At 38.7% G+C, this 24444-nt stretch overlaps 1 long non-coding RNA gene across 1 annotated transcript in view; it reads left to right on the top strand.

Annotated features, from left to right (window-relative positions):
• Positions 1–238: 238 nt before the first annotated feature.
• The window catches only part of LOC141102577 (uncharacterized), a 41038-nt gene continuing 16832 nt past the window's right edge, over positions 239–24444 (top strand). The window contains exons 1-2 of the long non-coding RNA XR_012235161.1: positions 239–447; positions 3050–3264. This is a non-coding gene — a long non-coding RNA (uncharacterized lncRNA). The remainder of the gene's footprint in view (positions 448–3049; positions 3265–24444) is intronic.

Here is a 24444-nt window from a genome sequence, read left to right as displayed (position 1 = left end):
ATAACCTTGCTCTGTCTTACCAATGTGGCATGAAGAGGGCACTCTAGCTCTTCTTAGACGGCAGTTGAGCATATTATACTGTTCCCAGCAACTGTCTTTGTGTTTTTTTTTTTTCTTTCTCCCTCTTTCGGTTTCTCTCAACATCTCACTCTTGATCCCCCACCTCCCTGTATCTTTTGCTGCTGTGCCAGAAAAATTTTAATGTAGCCCTTCAAGTGGAGATAATCAATGCAAATCAGAGGTAGTGGATCCCAAAGCTTGATTCTCAAAGAGGAGTTAGCTTTAGGAGGTCAATTGTTGAAAGTCCCACCTCCTGCTACATTCTCTCTTATTGCAGTACTGCTGTATGTATGCAGTGACAAAAAGGATTCAATTCCTTGCAATCCTTGCCTGCTCTCACATAGAATTCTCTTCTAAGGGGACTTAAATTTCATCCAAATTGCAAAGGTAGGTTGTCAGGCGAGGCAAATTATATTAGTAATATGTGAACTGTGTCATTTTATGTTTAGGAAAAAAAATCAATATAAAACAGTGAATATATGTCATGTCTGACCTTTAATATTCAGTGATTTTTCTTATATATCTTTTTTTATTTCTATGGGTATGACATCAATACCAAAATGCAGGACAGGCAAATCAAAACCAAAAATAGGACATTGGTTAGGCAGACTATAACTTAGCAGCCCTTTAAAAAGTGATGGGATATATGCAAATGAATAATAATGATAATATACACATTAATTAAAACAATCTAGAATTACACAGATTAATAATGTAAAAAGTACAGTTTTTCACACTTTTGCACTGACATTTTGGGGCCAGGATGTTGACATATTTACTTCCTGCTGTGAAAAAAAATGCAAACCTACTTTGATTTTTTTTTTTTTTTTTTTACATTGTTAAAAAAGCAGAAAAGTGCTTCAATGTAAATGCAAGATATTGTAAGATATCCTGAAAGCTGCCTTGAAAAGATATGCAAGATATTGTCTATAAGCACATATAGGGTTTGATTTTGCAAATAACACACGCTATGAGAAACACAGTGAATACAAAATGATAAAGTACAAAAGAAACCATACAATAAAGATCTTCTGTTTTCAAAGAAGCTCTAGTGAATATAAGGATGAAGAAATACGTATAAAATAAAGATCTTGGAATCTAAGCTATGGCTCATTAGCAAAATTATAATGTAGGGCAATGAATGATAGTCTAATTAGACTGCACTTCCCTTAATAAAAGGGTTGGTAAGTGAAGGTATTAATCCTTACAGTATTAGAGAACTATAGACTGTAATATAGGTGTGAGTGTGTGTGTATGCGTATGTGTGTGTATATATATATATATATATATATATATATGAAGAAAAAATCTCTCTCTCTCCCCCACCTCCCTCTCTCTGTCTCTATTTATCTATATCTATTTCTCTCTCTCTCTCTCTCTCTCTCTCTCTCTCTCTCTCTCTCTCTCTCTCTCTCTCTCTCTCTCTCTCTCTCTCTCTCTCTCTCTCTCTCTCTCTCTCTCTCTCTCGGAAAAGAAAAAATATACATATATGTATATATATATATATATATATATAAAGAAAAATATCTCTCTCTCTCTCTTTCTCTCTCTCTCTCTCTCTCTCTCTCTCTCTCTCTCTCTATATATATATATTTTTTTTTTCTTTTTTGTAGGTTTGCCTTCCTTTTTGCTTGAGTTACAAATTCTTTTCATCAGTTTTTTTTTCTTTTTTTTTTTTTTTTTTCATTAGTATGTTAGCAATAAGCTTTATTGTATGCTATCATATTGCTCAAAGACTCCTTGATTGCCACTGAAATAGTTTAACGTTGTTTGACACCCAGAAAGCCAACGACCTTGGACTGGTCTCCGGAGCTGAACCTGACCTGTCTACATCAGACAGCAATCCCTCTGTTAAACTCGATCTCATCCGTTGTATTTCAAAAGTCAACCATCGATGTGATGTGTAATAAATTGTCTCGCTGTTAAAGGACACGTGTTATTCATTATTCTCACCCTATCTGACCGGCTTCAGCATCAGTGTATGGAAAATATTTAGGCTAACTAAAGAATTTGTCCAGTGTGGTTCCAAGAAAATGTTATGGAAGTCTTTTTTTGTTTGTTTTTTTTAACGGCGATGCAAATTTTGCAACATTTTTAAAATTCTGTTTCAAGATATTAATTTAATTTGAAGCTATCAATGTCAGTTCTTGCGATCTATCAATATTACGCCAATCTGTATAACATGATTTCTATACTGTCAGTCAAATGTTTTAGGAACACTTGCAATAATGACACACCTAACCTTCAACTGTTTTAAAATCTGTCTGCTGTTATAGATAGCAACCACACCCACCAATGTGACATATTTTCAAGGATTCTTAATATACACCTGTCAGATACCATTACATGTCTACAGAGGGTTGAAAAAAAAAAAAAGAGAGGGAAAAGAAAATAACATCAGTGTCTACTTTTTTTATACCCAGCCATAAAATGCATGGTAAAAATAGACAGAGATTCACAGCTGGAAACATTTTAAAGTCAGATAAAACCTGCCAAAATATATTTTGTCGCTTGTATTATGTTGTCATCATGAAACTTTAGTGATTCCAAAGCACAAAAATATCAAAAGCAATTTACTTATGGTCACAAAATGGTGAGTATTTTATTTTCAAAGCCAAGTTGTTACAGCTAAATGTGATATAAAAGGGAATGTAAAAAGTAAACATTATAGAGAATGGAAAAGAGTAATGTTGACAGAAGTCCCTATAATTTCGTATTTAACACCCAGTGGAACAACAGTACATGCTATTAAACTGGACCAATTAAAATATTATATTGATGATAGTGATCAATGTAAATATTAAAGTAGATGTAGACCCTAAAGGTAGGATATTTAGGTTGCTAAAACATGTATATCATAAACAGTTGGCTTTTTTATATTTTCTTTTCTTTAGAGTACTGTTTTCACCTTTTTTCGTGCATATTGCTTGTCAATACTGTTTCTACTGTATACTGTATCTGATACTGTATCTCCTCCTGCCCCTTTCAGGTATTATTTCCTGTCTTTATGCATTCACTCCAGCATCAGATGCACCTCTTTGGTTTCCTGATAGTGATAACAATGGAACATGTCTGCCCAATGTGTGTCGGCACAATCTTTTATAGTTATCACCACCAGCACCAGGATGGTACTACAGGAGCACCATGGGAAGATAGCTGTCACCCTATAACAAGAAGTGCCTGCATCCATGGCAGGATCACCAGGTATTATTTTAAAAAAATGTGCAGAAAAAAAAAAAAAATATATATATCTATAATAAATATTATAGATATATATATTTTATATATATATCTATCTATATATATATATATATATATATATATCTATATATATATATATATATATATATATATATATATATAGATATATATATATATATATATATATAGATATATATAATATATATTTTATATATATATAATATATATTATATATATCTATATATATATATATAGATATATATATATATATCTATATATATATATATATAGATATATATATATATAGATATCTATATATATATATCTATATATATATATATCTATATATATATAGAGGGTAAAATAAGTATTGAACACGTCACCATTTTTCTAGGTAAAAATATTTCTAAAGATGCTATTGACCTAAAATTTTCACCAAATGTCGGTAACAACCCATGCAACCAACACATACAAAGAAACAAAAAAAAAATAAGTTCAGAAATGAAGATATGTATAATAAAATGGAATGACAAAGGGAAAAAGTATTAAACATGCCAACTGAAATGTATTAAATAATTCGTACAAAATCCTTCATTGGTAATGACAGCTTCAAGACGCCTCCTATATGGAGAAACTAGTCGTATGCATTGCTCAGCTGTGATTTTGGCCCATTCTTCTACACAAACAGTCTTCAAATCTTGAGGATTCAGTGGGCCTCTTCTATGAATTCTGATCTTTCGTTCTTTCCATAGATGTTCTATTGGATTCAAGTCAGGTGATTGGCTGGGCCATTCTAGCTTTATTTTCTTTCTTTGAAACTAATTGAGAGTTTCCTTGGCTTTGGGATCATTGACTTGCTGAAATGTCCACCCTCGTTTCATCTTCATCATCCTGGTAGATGGCAGCAGATTTTTATCAAGAATGTCTTGGTACATTTCTCCATTCCTTCCTTCAAAGATATGAAGTTTGCCAGTACCGTATGCTGAAAAACAGCCCCACACCATGATGTTCCCACCTCCAAACTTCAATGTTGGTATGGGGGTGTTTTTGGGGGGTGATGTGCAGTGCCATTTGACCTCCAAACATGGTGTGTATTATGGCATCCAAAGAGTTAATTTTTGGTCTCATCTGACCAGACTATATTCTCCCAGCATTTTACAGGCTTGTCTAGATGTTGTGCAGCAAACTTTAAATGAGCTTCAAAACCTTGGTAGTGAGACACCTTTTTTTAGGCCATCAGTTGAGACCAGCTGATATTATTTGCACTGACATGGGGCAAGTTTGCTTTCTAACTGCTGATAGATTTCAGCTGGTGTCCATGCCCTTTTGCACCCCCCTTTCTTCATGTGTTAAATACTTTTTTCCCCTGCATCATTCCATTTTATTACATATAGCATAATTTCTGAAATTATTTGTTTTGGTTTCTTTGTATGTATGTATTGGTTTCCAGGAAGGTTGTTACCTTCCTGGAAATATCATGTCAATAGCACCTTTAGAAATATATTAACCTAGAAAAATAGTGACGTGTTACTTATTTTACCCGCTGTATATACTGTACATATTTGTATTAAAGTTTATAGGAGATTTATTGATTGGGTTAATATATACCTTTCAGGCTATGATTTTGGTGGGGGTTAGACTGTTTGTCTGAAATGATTATACCATCTATCAAGGGGATGTTGGTACTAGGCCTATCCCTGCATGGCCTTGAGCATTGACAAGATCCTCGCCATCCCTGCCCCATTTACAGAATAAAGCTGCATTTTTCCATATTATTTTTCTTTGTCTTGGTACCTGCTGTTTATACCTTTATTAGGTTTATGAGAACTATTAAGACCAAAATTAGAAAATGTAAATTAATATTTTAAGGTAGCACTCCCAAAATTATTTAGGACAGTTAACACTTTTGTATAAGATATGGGTGGTTGAGGGCTTAATTTAAATGTGTTTATTTATTACAGGAACTTATATAGTGCCATCAATTTATACAGCACTTTACATATACATATATATATTTTATACATTCACATCAGGAAATTAAGTCTACGGTAGCATCAGTAGACTCTGGACAATAGTCAGACCGTTGCATACAATGTAGATAAATCCAACAATAAATTGATCTCCAGCAACATTTTTAGACTTGCTCTAATTTGTAGTGGGGGTGATATGTAAGTCATACCTTTCAGGGGTATTGCTGTAGCTCCTAATCAAAAAATTTTAAAGCTAATATGAGATTTTAGTGATTGGGTTCACATATATTTTACTGTCTGTGATTTTGCAGAGATGCAGACATAGTTTAGGCTGTTTGTTTGAAATGATCATGGCAGCCATCAAGAGGATGTTAATACTAGGCTGGGACATAAACATTGACAACACATTTACCATCCCTGCCCCATTTACAGAATGAAGCAAAATTTTCATGTTATTTTTTTTTTTGTCTTGATATCTAGTGTTTACGCCTTTATTGGGCTTATATGGTTTATTAGGATTGCAATATGGAATTTAGCTGTTTTTAAATTAGCACCTACAGATCTAGACCAGTTAAAGCTTTTGGAATAACATATTATGGTGAGAACTTAGTTTACATTTTGCACCAAGGGCTCTGGAGGCACCAGTAATAATATTCCAGTACGTTTGGGCCAGTGATAGGAAATTAGGTCTCTGGCAGCCTCTGGCCGACAGTCAGACCATTGCATCCAATGTAGATAAATTCATTAATAAACCAATCTCCATCAACATTTTTACACTTAGGGGTCTATTTACTTAAGCTGGGGAGTTCAAAATCGGATGCAGCTGTGCATGATAGCCAATCAGCTTCTAACTTCAGCTTGTTCAATTAAACTTTGACAAAAAAAAAAAAAAAAACCTGGAAGCTGATTGGTTTCTATGCACCACTTCGCCAGATTTTAGTAAGTCAACCCCTTAATCACAACAAGACTGGGCAGATGTATAAACCATACCCATTAGGGGTGCACATCTTCACTGGCCTTACGATTCAACTTGATTACGTTTATCCTGTCCACGATTCGATTCCGCGATGCATCACGATTATTGCGCACGGTTTTCATCTAAAAAATTCAAGCAGTCAGAAGAACTCCATTTTTTTATTTTATCTGTTCTTAAAAAAAAAAAGACAACACTCACTGCATGTAGCAAAGTGTAAACACAGCAGAGAACCTAAAGAGGAGCTCCAGACTGCCCCCAAAATACTACAAGAGAGGGTCAGAGACTGCAGACATGATACAAGAGATGGTCAGAGACTGCAGACCTACTACAGTAGATGATCAGACACTGCAGACATACTACAGGAGATGGTTAGAGACTGCAGACATACTATAGGAGATTGTTAAAGACTGAAGACATACTACAGGAGAGGGTCAGAGACTGCAGACATACTACAGGAGAGGCTCAGAGACTGCAGACATGATACAGAAGATAGTCAGAGACTGCAGACATGATACAGGTGATGGTCAGAGACTGCAGACCTACTACAGCAGATGATCAGAGACTGCAAACATACTACAGGAGATGATCAGAGACTGCAGACATACTACAGGAGATTGTTAAAGACTGAAGACATACTACAGGAGAGGGTCAGAGACTGCAGACCTGATACAGGAGAGGGTCAGAGACTGCAGACACGATACAAGAGATGATCAGAGACTGCAGACACGATACAAGAGATGGTCAGAGACTGCAGATATGGTACAGGAGATGATCAGAGACTGCAGACCTACTACAGGAGATGATCAGACACTGCAGACATACTACAGGAGATTGTTAGAGACTGCAGACATACTACAGGAGAGGCTCAGAGACTGCAGACATGATACAGAAGATGGTCAGAGACTGCAGACATGATACAGGTGATGGTCAGAGACTGCAGACCTACTACCTACAGGAGATTAGAGACTACGGACCTACTACAGGAGATGATCAGAGACTGCAGACCTGATACAGAAGATGGTCAGAGACTTCAGACCCGATACAGGAGATAGTTAGAGACTGCAGGCATACTATAGGAAAGGGTCAGAAACTGCGGACTTGATACAGAAGATGGTCAGAGACTGCAGACCTGATACAGGAGATTGTTGGAGACTGCAGACATAGTACAGGAGAGGGTCATAGACTGCAGACATGATACAAGAGAGAGTCAGAGACTGCAGACAAACTACAGGAGAGGGACCGAGACTGCAGACATGATACAGAAGATGATCAGAGACTGCAGACATACTACAGGAGATTGTTAGAGACTGCAGACATACTGCAGGAGAGGGTCAGAGACTGCAGACCTGATATAGGAGATTGTTAGAGACTGCAGGCATACTACAGTAGAGGGTCAGAGACTGCAGACCTGATACAGGAGAGGGTCAGAGACTGCAGACCCGATACAGGAGATTGTTAGAGACTGCAGGCATACTACAGGAGAGGGTCAGAGACTGCAGACCTGATACAGGAGATTGTTAGAGACTGCAGACATGATACAAGAGATGATCAGAGACTACAGAAATACTGCAGGTGAGGGTCATAGACTGCAGACATGATACAAGAGAGAGTCAGGGACTGCAGAAATACTACAGGAGAGGGACAGAGACTGCAGATATGATACAAGAGAGAGTCAGAGACTGCAGACATACTACTGGAGAGGGTCAGAGACCGCAGACATGATACAGAAGATGGTCAGAGACTGCAGACATGATACAGGTAATGGTCAGAGACTGCAGATCTACTACGGGAGATTACAGACTGCAGACATACTACATGAGACGGTCAGAGACTGCAGACATGATACAAGATAGGGTCAGCAGGTATGATATCATTTTTATTTTAAAGAAAAATAATAATACCCTCTAGTATCACAAATCGCACTATAATAATATTATAATATATTCTCCTGGAAGTACAGTATATACACTAGGTGCTAACATTTTTATTTGATCCCTTAAATATACCTTCATTAATACCCTTTTCTATGATTTTTTTTAATGGTTTTGCTCATCGCTGCCCCACATTTATTATTACATTACATCAGATACTCTCTGTCAGTGTCTGTGTTTAAACATTTACATCTTACTTACTAGTAACTAGTTAGTACCTAGTATAGTACCGTATTAGTAGTAACTATAACTTATATAAGTACCTGATGATTGATGACACTGACTGCAGTCTGTAAGGAGAGTGGAGGACTGAGAACATGATGCCATCCATCATTCTAGGAATCAGGGACGAAGAAGGGGATACTACTTGAGTAGCCAGAAATCTGACTTTTTAGGCATGGAAACAATGGAGAGGTGAAAAAAAAAATATATATAATTTATTAGAAAAAATACATTGTACAAACACAGTGTTCAAAAAAAGATAAAAAACATGAAAACTGATACAGTCAGTACAGTGAGCCCTTGTGTGTCTACGCGTTTCGCCGAGAGGCTTCTTCAGGACACGATCAAGGTTTAAAGGCGTAACAAAAGAGAAACAGAGAGCAAGTCTCACTGTCTTAGATTTGGTAGGTCTCATATACAAAATCCCCGTAGCAGAAAATATAAGGTATTTATTGTGAATATTTTACATCTTCCAAAATATATCTAAAGCAGGGGCCCGTGTGTATCTTGTATTAAAGAAGGAGAGACCGTCCAGCTATTGAAACTGAAGTATACAGCGTCATAGAAGAGCAGTAAGCCTTAACGTAGAGGGTTCTTTACTCTAAGAGCAGCAAGGATGTGGAATTCCCTTCCACAGGCGGTGGTCTCAGCGGGGAGCATCGATAGTTTCAAAAACTATTAGTTAAGCACCTGAATGACCGCAACATACAGGGATATACAATGTAATACTGACATATAATCACACACATAAGTTGGACTTGATGGACTTGTGTCTTTTTTCGACCTCACCTACTATGTAGCTATATTTGTTAAAAAAAAATTTGATATGTTTAAAGCTGAACTACATGAAAGGCAAATATTGTCTAATTATAAGAGTCATGTGTATATTCTTCCTAGAATCTTGTTGTGCTTTGTGTATTTCTTCCACATCTGTGGAGTAATCCAAAGTGAGACTTTCCCTCTGTGCAGTGACCTGTAATAAAGACCAGTCATTGCTGCTCTCTCTCTTTGTTGAGGGATACTGGTCTTGTCTCCGCCTCTTCCTGTAGTTTTCTGCAGGCAGCTTGTAGTGGGTGGGGCCTGCTAGGTTCCTCCCACAGCTCTGCTGTCTGCACATGTTATGTACAGCATAGTGATGATGCCACTGATAATATATGAGTTTGAAAGGGCATTTGGTGTATCCAAAGTGAATTATTTATATCCTTTGTGGCTATTGAGGAATTTATTCGAATGAAAGCTTTTGTGCCCAAGTTCGGCTTTAATCGTAGCTGCTCCAGCTGCCTAACCACTTGCGGACCACCCACCGTAAATTTACCATGGCAGGGCAGCCGCTCTATGCCAGATATGATTCTACACAGCGGGAGCACAGCAGCGGGTACCACAGACTCAATGTCTACCGCACCCGCCTATTACACAGGGCACAGGAAGAACAACAATCTGCCTATGTAAACAAGGGCAAATTATCATTCTGCCAGAAGGGAAGGTATTGATCCTATGTTTCTGCTAAGCAGGAACACAAATCTTTGCTTCCCCTAGTCAAAGCACCTCCCCCACAGTGAGTAAGCACCACCTAAGCACACAGTTAGCCCTTTCATCACCCCTGATGTTAACTCTTCCCTGCCAGTGTCATTAGTACAGTGACAGTGCATATTTTTTTTAGCACTGATCACTGTATTAGTGTCACTGGTCCCCAAAAAGTGTCAAAAGTGTCAGTGTACGATTTATTTGCCGCAATATCGCAGTCCTGCTATAAGTTGCTGATCGCCACCATTACTAGTAAAAAAAAAATAACTAAAAGAAAAATAAATAAAAATATCCCATAGTTTTTGTAGGCGTTAAAACGTTTGCGCAAACCGATCAATATATACGCTTATTGGGATTTTTTTTACCAAAAATATGTAGCAGAATACATATTGGTCTAAGTTGATGAAGAAATTCGAAGTTTTATATTTTTAATGGATATATATTATAGCAGAAAGTAAAAAAAAAAATTATATTTTTTTTTCAAAATTATCAGTCTTTTTTTGTTTATAGCGCGAAAAAGAAAAACCGCAGAGGTAATCAAATACCACCAAAAGAAAGCTCTATTTTGTGGGGGAGAAAAAAGGACAAAAATGTTATTTGGGTACAGCATCGCACGACCGCACAACTGTCAGTTAAAGTAATGCAGTGCCGTATCGCAAAAAATGGCCTGGTCTGGAAGGGGGTAAAAGCTGGCGGAGATGCCAGCTAAGTGGATGCATGCCTAAAATTGGACTTTTCTTTTATGTTTTGAGACTAGTTGTACTCTGATATCACCAAATGTGATTGTAAAGAGCTTTATGGTGACAATGCTGTAAGCTTTATGTGAATGTATCCACATTGTGGTCACTCTTTGCACTTATTGGTTGCCGCAGAACCACATTGCTAGGTGGGGAAACAGGCTACACACTCCCAAAGTGGCAGCTTCACAGCCCACCTACCCCCAACTTTCAGTGACTGTAGTGCTCATTTCCAGTTTTATTAGGAAAACCATCAGCAGCTAGCAAAAGGAAGTGACCAGTCATGTTAAACTTCCCCCATCCATGTCTTTATGCTTAATTTCATTAACAGATCAATTTGAAACCCCCCCCCCCAAGCATTTCCAGCCGCGGACATCTTGAGTAAGGGTAGAGTAGATGACCCATGTAGCATTCACTTCCTTCCATTTACTTCCTTCATTCGCCCCTTAGCTCAGACATGCAGGCAGGAGGGTGTGCTTAGCTGAGAAAGCCCCTCCTCCAAAAGAAATTAAAAAAATGCCATGAAGACTCCTGGGACATATTACAGCAGCTGGAAAAAGGCAGTGGCAAGTCATGTTCAAATATATAAGTGGTCCATACAGTGAACTTGGTGTTGAGTTATTCTCTTTACGGTCAGCCCAGAAGACACGGGGGCACTCTTTACGTCTAAAGGAAAAGAGATTTCATCTCCAAATACGGAAAGGTTTCTTCACAGTAAGAGCTGTGAAAATGTGGAATAGAATCCCTCCAGAGGTGGTTCTGGCCAACTCAGTAGATTGCTTTAAGAAAGGCCTGGATTATTTCCTAAATGTACATAATATTACTGGGTACTGACATTTATAGGTACAGTTGATCCAGGGAAAATCTGATTGCCTCTCGGGGGATCAGGAAGGAATTTTTTCCCCTGCTGTAGCAAATTGGATCATGCTCTGCTGGGGTTTTTTGCTTTCCTCTGGATCAACTGTGGGTATAAAATTGGGTATATTGGATTGTACGATATTTTTTATTTTATTTATTTATTCTTTTTAAGGTTGAACTGGATGGACTTGTGTCTTTTTTCAACCTGACTAACTATGTAACTATGTTAAAGTGCAACTAAACTGTATCTGACCACTACAAACTCAATACGCTATTAAATTAATTTTTAATATTTAAAGAAAATTCCCCCATCCATCCATTTAAAAAACACCCCCCCCCCCCTCCCAAAGCGTTTCTAGCTGCGGACATCTTGAGTATAAGGGTACAGTAGATGATCCATGTAGCATTTACTTCCAGGAGGGTGTGCTTAGCTGAGAAAGCCCCTCCTCCAGAAGAAATAAACAAAATGCCATGAAGACTCCTGGGACATATTACATCATTTTGGCCTAGGCCAGCAACCAGGAAGCAACTTAAGAAATAAAAATAATAATTAAAAAAAAAGTTTAAAACAAGTAAATATAATATACATTTCTATCTATTATAGAAGCTAGCAGCATAAGGAATGAAAGGAGGTAATATTGTTTGAAGATTTTAGTTTAGCTTAATTTAGTTTTATTTGAAGTCAATGAGTGCCACTTTTCAATAATGATATCTGTCACAAAGGGGTTGATTTACTAGAGGCAAATACACTCTGCACTTTGCAAAGTGCAGTCACACTTTGTAAGTGCAATTGCTCCAGAGCTTAGTAAATGACCATAAGCTCTACTGACGTCCATCATCCAATCATGTGCAAGCAAAAATTTTTTTTTTTTTTTGCTTGCATGTGATTGAGTATTTTTTGCAAAGTGAAGCTTTACCTCATTTATTAAGCTTTGCTGCAACTGCACTTTGCACAATGCACAGCCTATTTGCCTTTAGTAAATCAACCCCAAAATGTACTGGGATTTATAGCCTGGCACATGAGAACCACATCACAGAAATTGACCCTCTGAGACCTCTGTAGCCTGTCCACAGTCCCTACTACAGAGAAAGAGAAAAGAATATCAGGCAGTCACATGAGCACCTTCTGAAAATTTCCAAAAAGGCATTTAGGGGCTAAAATTCTGCAAATCAAAAGCCGCGTGAGATACCGTTTTGCTTGCACTGCACAATCCTATAATATTTAGTCAGGCTTGCCATCTGCTTAAAGGCTAAAGAATACCAGTCTTTAAGAGTGCCTCAATTATGTCCTTGGTTCCAAATGAATGAATATTCTTTATAATAATAAAGACTTTCCTTGAGCGACTGTTGAAAAAGGCTTCACTTTTAAGTGCAGGAATGGCTAGACCAAATCTAACCTAGACTTCTCTTTCATATTTTAAATTTGTTGAATTAGTAAATGTATGCACTTTAAATGAAAGATCTATGGTGCTTTCAAATATTTAATTACAGTAAAACCTTGGATTGCGAGCATAATTCTCCCCGGAAACATGCTTGTTATCCAAAGCACTTGTACAATATATCAAAGCAAATTTCCCCATAAGAAATAATGGAAACTCCAATGATTCATTCCACAACCATTTATTCATAAGTCCTTCCGTTTATAATCCACATAAAAAGATTATATTAATGTGATAGCATAGCAATGTCTGGGTTAACTCATCATTAAGTCTAGGGGAAAGGAGAAGCACTTTTATCTATCCAATCCTCCACTTCCCCAGCAGGTGGCGCTCCTCTGTGCTCTGGTGATGAACTGCCCCTTGGTGTCATCACATGCAATGCAGGACCTTCGACTCCCAGAGCATGGGGAAGAAGATGCTGCAGGGACTGGTCAGAAGAGCTGAGGATAAAGTAAGTAAATCTTCTCTATGTCCCCTAGACCTAAAAAAGAAATACATTTTTGCAATGCAAGATAATTTTCAAAGGATAATTTTTAAGTTTCTCAGAGTTAGACTTTAAGTACAACTATCAACATTAATTCATTTAAAAAAATGTTTCTACTAAGGGTATTTACACAGTATTCACATGGGGGCAACCATGTTTGTTCATAAAATATGCAAACTTTGACTCTAGTGGAATAGTACAGTGACTACCCATTACTAATCCCTTTATATCAGTATATATTAGAGCTGCACAATTAATCATTAAAAAATCGTGATCTCGATTCACCCTCCCTGACGATCTCTATTACAGAGTTTGCTGATTCTTTCATATAACAAGTGGAGAGACTTATCTGCTCACTCAGCTGTCAAAAGAAAACATCCAGGCAGTCTGCCAAGTTTTTCACATGAAACATTGTAACGAACTCTTCCTACTTAGATCAAAGGGATAAACTTCTGTGTGAAAAAAAAAATCCAGGCAGTCTGCCAAGTTTTTAAACAACTGTAAATGCAGGAAGTTTAACCACTTAAAGTCTAAATCTTTTTCTGACACTTGTTTCTTAAGTTAAAATCAATATTTTTTGCTAGAAAATTACTTGGAACCCCCAAACATTATATATATTTTAGCAGAGACCCTAGGGCAGTAGTTCTCAACTCCTGTCCTCGGGACCCACCAACAGGCCAGGTTTGCAAGATAACTGAAATACATCACAGGTGATATAATTTGCTGCTCAGTGATTGCAGTATTCTAGTCTGAATCTCCCCAAGGTAATACTTAAATTCTGGCCTGTTAGTGGGTCCTGAGGACAGGAGTTGAGAACCACTGCCCTAGGGAATAAAATGTCAATTGCTGCAATATTTTATGTCACACTGTATTTGCCCAGCAATCTTTCAAATGCAATTTTTTGGAAAAAATACACTTCATTGAATAAAAAAAAAAACAAAACTGTAAAGTTAGCCCAATTTTTTTGTTTTAATGTGAAAGATGATGTTACGCCGCAAGAATCGCCGCGGACCCCTTACTACACCCAGTTATGTCTTGAATTTCAACGTAATTTTAGCTTAAAAAGTGAGCGTATAGAAATAAATGTAGTATTTTGACATCTGTGATGCTGTTTTGATGTTACATTTTTGAAAGAAGCTGGACGCCAGCAGTATGAAGGTGGCGGAGGCCATGTTGGTACACCCTGCACTGCTCAGCCCTAAACCTTTAGGCTTTGAAAATTAAACATCCAAACAGCATCACAGATGTCAATATAGTATATTTATTTATATACGCTCACTTTATTGCTAAAATTACTCTGAAATTCAAGATGTACCTGGGTGTACTAAGATGTCCGCTGCCTTCTTCTGACTGCTGGTGTCTTGTCAGATGAGCAAACCTGGTAACGGTAGAACGCATGCGCAGCTGACGGAACGTCACTTCCATTACCTAATCTGACAGGTCGCTGATTCTGACAGAACACAGGCATGAGGGTGTGCTTGGCTGAGAACCCCCCCCCACCCCCCAAATGAAAGAGAACAAAAATGCCCATGAAGACTCCTGGGATGTATGACATTATTTTGGCCTAGATCAGAAACCAGGAAGCAACTTAAGAATTGTAAAATAAAGAGTTTAAACTAGAACTGTAGGCAAAACATTTTTAAAAATTTTTGATAGAGAAAGAGAGGGTTACAACCCCTGGAAAAAGTGCTCTTGTGACAAAACCGGTCGGGTTAAGGCATCATTTCCTGTTATCATTTTTTGGTTTGAGCTAACAATCGTTTATGCTGAGGAAGATAAATTTGTTTTTAAATGCAATGGCGTGTTAAGTGCAATACTTGCAATAAAGCCCAACTTAAAAGGATTTTTCACTCTTTGGCGTCTTATCTCTTTGCTGACATATTCCATTGGGCAGTATGGTCGGAGGCAAGAGGAGTATGGTTGGAGGCAAGAGGAGTATCGTCTCCACCCGATGGATGGATGATCCCCTTGTCTACCAACACTGAGGAGTGACCATGGATAGAGCAGATGAGACATTTGAGCCCTTTTTGACCCCCCCCGTAATAGGTGGTCAATACTCTCTGGTAAGGGTACATCTTAACCTTTGGTGGTGGTTTATTCACAAGGTGGAGGAACCAAATTTGATGTTGATACACAAGAACTTTTGCGCATAAAAGATTGCTGTGAAGGCATCACACTGGTGCCATACTGAAGACGTACGGACTGATTTATTTAGCACAACAAAATTTTTTAATGTAAGATTTTTTTTTTTTGCCATGTGTCCCGTTGGAGATTTTTCTTCACTTCCTATCCCATAGCCAAACAGGAAGTGAGAGGAAATCTCTTGGGACCTGGGGGGGATCCATTGGGTCCTCCCAAGATCACCAGGACTAATGTCCCCATTGGAAGATTTTGCTTCTATTATTTCTCTGGGGACAACCCAAATTTTGGGATTTTCTTTTACTTTCAATTTTAATGATAATGGTAAACAGGACAAATAGAGAGGATGAATCTCATTCACAGGGGCACAGACAGCAATAAAAACCGACAAGCGTTCTAATCCCTCTCCACTCTATCCAAAACAAAAATAAAAAAAAGTTTTGCCGTCAGTTAAATGTTAAAACAAATAAATCTAGTATACCTTCCTATCTATTTAATAATGTTAGTAGCATAAGGATTAATAATAGTCAATATTGATTGAGAGAGTTAAGTTCAACTTTAAATGCATATTACACAAGCATGTCCTACCAATGTCACCACTAGGAAATGCTCCTTGAGAAATGACATGCAACTATCACTGGAATTTTACGTTGACCAGACATGGTTGCAGGAGATACAACAAAGGGTAAAAAGGCACAAACAATTATTAAAAATAAATAAAAAAACAAGACAGCAGTGGGGTTGATTACTAAAACAATAGTGTAAAATAAGGTGCAATGTGAATTTTACCTTAATTTATTGAATGAGGTGAAGCCAAGTAAAAAATCACTGTGCAAAGAAAACCTCAAAAAACAAGATCAGATCAAAGTGAAAGTGATTAGCTTGGTGAATGAAGTAAATATATTGTGGGTGGGAAGGGGAGAAGTGAATGGCACCATCATCCCTTTAATAGTGAAGAGAGTCAACATAAGTTTTTGGAATGAGATTTTCTAGGTGCATCAACAACCATGCCACTGTTAAAATGACAAAAAAAATTTATTTTCAATTTACTTTAAAACCAATAATTAGTATTGTAAAAATTTCAACAATATACTATATACATAATAATGATGCTGTAAAATAGCCCTTTACACATAGTCTACTACATGTTTCGCCATCCTGGCTTCATCAGCAATAATGTGCGAGGATAGGATCAAACCTTATTTTTTGTAAATTTTATTAGTATCCCTCGCACATAATTCCTGATGAAGCCAGGATGGCGAAACATGTAGAAGACTATGTGTAAAGGGCTATTCTACAACATTGTCATTAAGTATATAGGGGCCAAGATACATCCCTGGGAATTACAGACCAGTTAGCCTAACATTAATTAAATGCAAGCTCATGGAGGGGATGGATGATAAGGGACTATATACAAGATTTTAGTAATGAGAACGGTATCATTAGCAGTAATCAGCATGGATTCATGAAGAATCGTTCTTGCCAAACCAATCTATTAACCTTCTATGAGGAGGTGAGCTGCCATCTAGATAAAGGAAGGCCTGTAGATGTGGTGTATTTGGATTTTGCAAAAGCATTTGATACAGTTAAATGAATGAATGAATGACTTGTATAGCGCTACCTATGCGTACTGAATTGCCTCAGGGCGCTTTTGCCGCTGGTGTCCATCTGCGGTATAGCGCGATCCTTTGCCTCATGGGGTCCCGACACGCTCACAAACACATACACATACACACATACACATATTTGGCCAATTTTTTCGACAGGATCTAATTAACCTACCAGCATGTCTTTGGAGTGTGGGAGGAAACCGGAGTACCCGGAGTACAGAAACCGGTGTACCCGGAGGCCCAGGGAGAACATGCAAACTCCAGGCAGATGGTGTCATAGTCGGGATTGAACCAGCGACCCTATTGCTGCTAAGTGAAAGTGCTAACCACTACACCACTGTGCACGTTTATTGTACAAAGTAAGGTCCGTTGGCATGGACCATAGGGTGACTACTTGGATTGAAAACTGGCTACAGCGGCGAGTTCAGAGGGTGGTGATAAATGGGGAGTACTCAGAATAGTCCAGGGTGGAAAGTGGGGTCCCCCCAGGGTTCTATCCTGGGACCAATCCTATTTAATTTATTCATAAATGACCTGGAGGATAGGATAAAAAGCTCAATCTCTGTATTTGTGGATGACACTAAGCTAAACACGGCAATAACTTCTCCGCAGGATGTGGAGACGTTGCAAGAAGATCTGAACAAAGGGTGGGCAACTACATGGCAAATAAGGTTTAATGTAGAAAAATTTAAAATAATGCATTTGGGTGGCAAAAATATGAATGCAATCTATACACTGGGGGGAGAACCACTGGGCGAATCTAGAATGCAAAAGGACTTGGGGGTCCTAGTAGATTATCTCCAACATGGCTGGTTGACGAACGGCAGTCCGTAAACGAACTGAAAAGCGCGAAATGAAAAGTGCGAAATGAAAAGTGCGAAATTAAAAGTGAGAAACGAAAAGCACAAATCAACACTCACCAAACTTCTACTAACACGAAATTAGCAGAAGGAGCCCAAAGGGTGGTGCTAAAGAGCTGAAAAAACAACGTAGTACGTCACTATGTTCGTATTTGTTGGCCGACAATTCCTTGCCGTTTGTATGCAAGACAAGTTTGGGCCAACACCCTTCGGACAAAAGTCCACAGTTTTGTTGGCCAACAATCTGATCGTGTGTACGAGGCTTTAGGGTTGATCTATTCACATGTCCTGATATACAAATGACCACTAGAGGGCTCCTTCATTTGGCATTAGATCAAATGCAATAATTAAAATATGACACAGCAAGTAAAAAAAAAAAAAGTAGACAAATAAAAAAAAGAAGTTGTACATATTATAGTTTACTTTTTATAATCAATATGCCCTGATTTTACCCTATAGAAGAATCCTCAACTGATTTTCTCATCTTACAAATTACTTAGCAAAATCTCCCTACACGATACCATGTTTGAAATATTTGAGGCTTTCATCCAATTAATGATGAAAATGATTGTTAGAGCAGAAAGAAAGCTTACTTACACCTCAAGGGGTTAAGAGCTAAATCTCTATATAACTGACTGATTCAACTTGTGATAGACTTTGATGTTCTCATTTTTTTTTTTCCCCCCTCAAAGAACTTGATTGACATTCCTTATGTGTTCCGAATTCCTCGGCAGTGGTTGGTAATGACGAAAATTAACCCGAAGCTTTATCTTTCCACCCCACCTTAAAACTTCATTGACGTGTTCCAGCTATTTACTTTTTTCGCATGCAAACAAGTATCGGCAAGTAAATTAAAAAAAGAAAAAAAAAGTATACAAAGACTTCAAAACCATTAGTTATAGTCTACAGGGATGTTTGAAGAGACAGATTCAAATTATTTTAAGGCTTTTACATGCTGCTGTTGTGAGTACTTTAAATGAAAATGTCGCCTTCAAGATTGCAATTGAAATGCACCAGAGCATCAAAGAGACAGATAGAAAAATGGACTAAGCACCTATAATGGCCATTCTGTTCAATGTTGAGCGTTTGTTATCTGGCCATTGTGTCAGAGTGCGTTATCTGCTTTGGCAGGGATGAAAAAAAACAGGTTCCCCCCCCCCCCCGACCATAACCGCCACATCTTCAGCCATTTATTTGTCGCCGTTGTTTACTCGCCGCTAACGGCGCATAAAGCAATCACCGCTGCCTTGTATTCTCAGCAGGTGGCTAACAATTACATTCGGTAACAGGTTCTGCCGAAGGAAACAGATTTAAAATCAATGTTCATTTGCCATTTATATACAAATTGTCTAATGTAATCAAAATGGTGATCACTATTCACACATGCGTTAATAGTCTCGTATCACACTGCGGTTAACACTGATGTGTAAGAAGAATGGCGTACACTGAAAATGAGGTCAGAGTTTCTTGTCTCTAGTTCCAGTGGAATTTGGATTTGTTTTTCTGATTTTCAAAGCGTATTTCCAATTTTGCAGCCAAACTGAGAGAATGCCTGCTTTATATTTGTTACATTCATATAGCATAACTCAAAAAATAATTAAAAATTGCAGCGTAATGAGCCCACTCCCATACACCCATGTCATTCTTTAGCTCAGGTTTTGTTCAGTTAAAGTGTTACTAAACCCACAACAGTAAAATCAATCTGTATATGTAATAAAGCATGCTTGTTATACTCACTGTGGAACCTAAGGGGTTAATGATCTGCATTGTGTATAAGGGCTGTTTGATCCTGTCTTCTCTGATCCTTCCCTTCTTCCACTGTCCCCAATCCATTTCCTGATAGAACAGAGCATTAGGAGTCAGGCTGCACACGCTCAGTTTGGTATGCAATGCTAGAGAGTTTATATTTATTTTTTTCTCTGAAGTGCATGTGATCAGCAGAAGGCCATTCAGCACTGTCCAGACAGAGGGTCAGGGGAAAATGAAAACTCCTCCTACAAGCTTTAACCAGACACTGATAGAAGTCACAAGAATGCTATATACTGCTGATGAGAACATGTATTTAGTAGTTTATATTTTCTAAAATAATTGCATTTCCATGTTCTGTGTACTGTGGGAGATCATATATAGTGAATGCAGGGTCCTGGGTTTAGTGACACTTTAAAGCGGAGTTCCACCCAAAAGTTGTCAATAAATGATATATTGCTCACACATGCCATGGGCATATGTGAAATTACACCCCAAAATACATTCTGCTGCTTCTCCTGAGTACAGGGATACCACATGTGTGGGACTTTTTGGGAGCCTAGCCGCGTACGGGGCCCCGAAATCCAATCACCGCCTTCCGGATTTCTAAGAGCGTAAATTTTTTATTTCACTCCTCACTGCCTATCACAGTTTCGAGGCCATAAAATGCCAAGATGGCACAAAATCCCCCCAAATGACCCAATTTTGGAAAGTAGACACCCCAAGCTATTTGCTGAGAGGCATGGTGAGTATTTTGCAGCTCTCATTTGTTTTTAAAATGAAGAAAGAAAAGAAAAAAGTGTTTTTTTTTTCTTTTTTCAATTTTCAAAACTTTGTGACAAAAAGCAAGATCTGCAAAATACTCACTATACCTCTCAGCAAATAGCTTGGAGTGTCTACTTTCCAAAATGGGGTCATTTGGGGGGATTTTGTGCCATCTGGGCATTCCATGGCCTCTGAAACTGTCATAGCTTGGTTTTCGGGGTCCCGTACGCGGCTAGGCTCCCAAAAAGTCCCACACATGTGGTATCCCCGTACTCAGGAGAAGCAGCAGAATGTATTTTGGGGTGTAATTTCACATATTCCCATGGCATGTTTGAGCAATATATCATTTAGTGACAACTTTGTGCAAAAAAAAATAGTTTTTTTCCCACAGCTTATGTCAAAATATAAAATATTCCATGGACTCAACATGCCTCTCAGCAAATAGCTTGGGGTGTCTACTTTCCAAAATGGGGTAATTTGGTGGGGGGGGGGGGTTGAACTGTCCTGGCATTTTATGCACAACATTTGGAAGCTTATGTCACACATCACCCACTCTTCTAACCACTTGAAGACAAAGCCCTTTCTGAAACTTTTTGTTTACATGAAAAAATATTTTTTTTTACAAGAAAATTACTTTGAACCCCCAAACATTATATAATTTTTTAAAGAAAAGGCCCTACAGATTAAAATGGTGGGTGTTTCATTTTTTCTTTTCACACAGTATTTGCGCAGCAATTTTTCAAACGCATTTGTTTTGGAATAAACACACTTTTTAAAAAAATTTTAATGCACTAAAACACACTATATTGCCCAAATGTTTGATGAAATAAAAATAAGATCTTAGGTCGAGTACGTGGATTCCAAACACGACATGCTTTAAAATTGCACACAAACGTGCAGCGGTGACAACTACATACATTTTTAAAAGCCTTTAAACGCCTTTACAGGTTACCACTTTAGATTTACAGATGAGGTCTACTGCTAAAATTACTGCCCTCGATCTGACCTTCGCGGTGATACCTCAACATGCATGGTGCAATTGCTGTTTACATTTGACACCAGACTGATGCTTGCGTTTGCCTTTGCGTGAGAGCAGGGCGGGACAGGGGTGCTTTTTTTTTTTTTCGAATTATTTATTTTGCTTTTTTTATTTTATTTTTAAACTGTTCCTTTCATTTATATATTTTTTTATAATTTTTATTGTTATCTCAGGGAATGTAAATATCCCCTATGATAGCAATAGGTAGTGACAGGTACTCTTTTTTGAAAAAATTGGGGTCTATTAGACCCCAGATCTCTCCTCTGCCCTCAATGCATCTGACCACACCAAGATCGGTGTGATAAAATGCTTTCCCAATTTCCCAATGGTGCTGTTTATATCCGACGAAAGTCATGAAATGCTCGTAGCTTCCGGTTTTTTAGGCCATAGAGATGATTGAAGCCATTCTGGTCTCTGATCAGCTCTATGGTCCCTGTTGGGACAGGAGAGCCAGAGAAAACCATGGAAGACGGTGGGGGGGGGACATTCCCTCCCACTGCTTGTAAAAGCAGTCTAGAGGCTAATTAGCTGCTAGGATTGCATTTACTTGAAAGCTGACCGCTGGCTGAAAAGAATGATACCAAGATGATACCTAAACCTGCAGGCATCATTCTGGTATAACCACTCAAAGTCCCAGCAACATACCAGTATGTTGCTGGTCCTTGTTGGGCATATATTGTAATCATAAAACACAGTAAACAATAAAGTATAAAAAAAGACATACCTGAAAAGCAAATATGATAAAACATAACAATAAAACATTGCAGAATAGAATACAGTAAAAAAGAGCAGAACAATAGAGAGAGACTAGAGAGAGAGAGAACAATAAAACGACAAATATTTTAGTTTTTTTTATTTCATATTTTTTTGTGTTTTTTTATTTTTTTCTACTGTTTTTTTTTTTTACTTTTTTTTGTAACTTTAACTGTTGTAACTGTAACCCGTTCCAGGTTCGGGTCTCTCAAAATGCGGTGGCATCTTGGGAGACCCTGTGAAAGTGTGCCTAGTCTTTGCAGTGCTGTACCCTAAACTAATACTCAACTAGTGTATGGTAGCGCTCAAAACATTCACCAATGCAAAGACCAGGATTGTCAGGACAGGAGGGACAATAATAGCTGGTGTCACGCCTATATTCGCGCTTTCTACAGACACAACATTTTCTTTGGGGGGCTCGTTGTGTAGGGGAACTCGGGAGAACATACAGAAAATGCCTCTCATGCAGCCGGCTTACTGCATTTGGATTGGGAAGGTGAGGTGGAGCACCGTCCGGAAACAGAAGGGCTCTGCCGATCTCTTCCTGGAATTTAAGGAAGGATCCAGTCCATCCTGAAGCTCTGTATATCACATGAGCGTTCAGCAAAGCCAATTGAAATAAGTATACAGACACTTTTTAATACCAGCGCCTGGCCTTACGGGCAACTAGGTACAGCGCCAACAACTGGTCGTTGAGGTCCACCCCTCCCATATTTTGGATTATATTCGTGGACACAGAAGGGTTTCTCCACAACACCAGTCACCGTAGTAATTTGGACCGTCGTGTCTGCATGAAGGGAGGTAAGAACGAAAACATTCTTATTATCCCTCCACTTCATAGCTAGCAAGTTATTACACTTCAAGCAGGCTCTCTCCCCCAGCCTAAGACAGGAATCTACAAGCCGCTGGGGAAAGCCCCGGCGATTAGATTGCACGGTGCCACATGCTCCAATCTGATGATCAAACAAGTGACTAAAAAGTGGCACGCTTGTGTAATAATTGTCCACGTACAAGTAGTACCCCTTTCCGAATAAGGGTGACACCAAGTCCCACACAATCTTTCCAGCGCTTCCTATGTAGTCAGGGCAGTTTGTCGGCTCTACATAAAACTACATGTATAGCCTGTGGCCCTGTCACAAAGCTTATACATCTTGACCCCGTATCTGGCTAGCTTGATGGGAAGGTACTGTTTGAATGACAAGCAGCCAGAAAACTTAATCAGGGACTCATCAACGCAGACAACCTGATGGGGAGAAAACAAGTCTGCAAAATGTTAGTTGAAGTGGTTTACGAGGGGCCGAATTTTGTAGAGCCGATCGTATCCAGGGTTTCCACGAGGACAACAGAGTTCATTGTTGTTGAAGTGCATGAACCGCAAGATCTGCTCGTATCGTGCCCTGGCCATGGAAGCAGAGAACACGGGCATATGGTGAATTGGGTCAGTGGACCAATATGACCGCAACTCACTCTTTTTGGTTATGCCCATGAGGAGGGATAGGCCCAGAAAGATCTTAAATTCGGAAACCGTAATTGTTTTTCAATCTCTGGCAAGGGAGGACTGGGGATTAGTGGCGATGTATTGACCAGCATACAAATTGCTTTGGTCCACAATAGATCTATAGAGATCTTCGGTGAAAAACAGCGAATAAAAATCAAGTGACGGAAAATCAACTGTTTCCATCTGAATGCCAGGTTGGCCAGTGAATGGGGGAAGTACAGGTGCTGCAGAAGTGGTGGGTTCCCAATTCGGATTGGCGAATGCAGCAGGAAGGGCACTATGGGCACGACGAACCTGTCTTTGTCTTCTTGGTGGCAGCGGGACACTACAAGTGCTTGCCACCTTGCCAGCTTGAACTGCACTTATGGGACTCGCCGCATCATCAAGTGTTACTGCAGTGCTGGATGTACGACCAGGGTGTACTAGGCCGCTGGTGCTTGCCAGTTTACCAGAAGGAATAGCGGCGCTAATACTTCTCTGCTCCATATGAGAGCCTTGCGGTTCTTGCACCTCAACAGCAGAAGAAGATTGGGGTCTGGTACGCCTGACCTTGGCAGGGGCCACAACTCCGTCGTCAGAGCTATCTGTCATGGAGCCACTGCTGTCTACAGGTTCGTATTCTGAGCCTGAAT

The sequence above is a fragment of the Aquarana catesbeiana genome, linkage group LG07 (genome assembly GCF_042186555.1).
Source record: "Aquarana catesbeiana isolate 2022-GZ linkage group LG07, ASM4218655v1, whole genome shotgun sequence".
NCBI classification, from domain to species: domain Eukaryota; kingdom Metazoa; phylum Chordata; class Amphibia; order Anura; family Ranidae; genus Aquarana; species Aquarana catesbeiana.
Note: the sequence above shows the minus strand (reverse complement) of the source record. Positions and strands in the feature narration are given on the sequence as shown.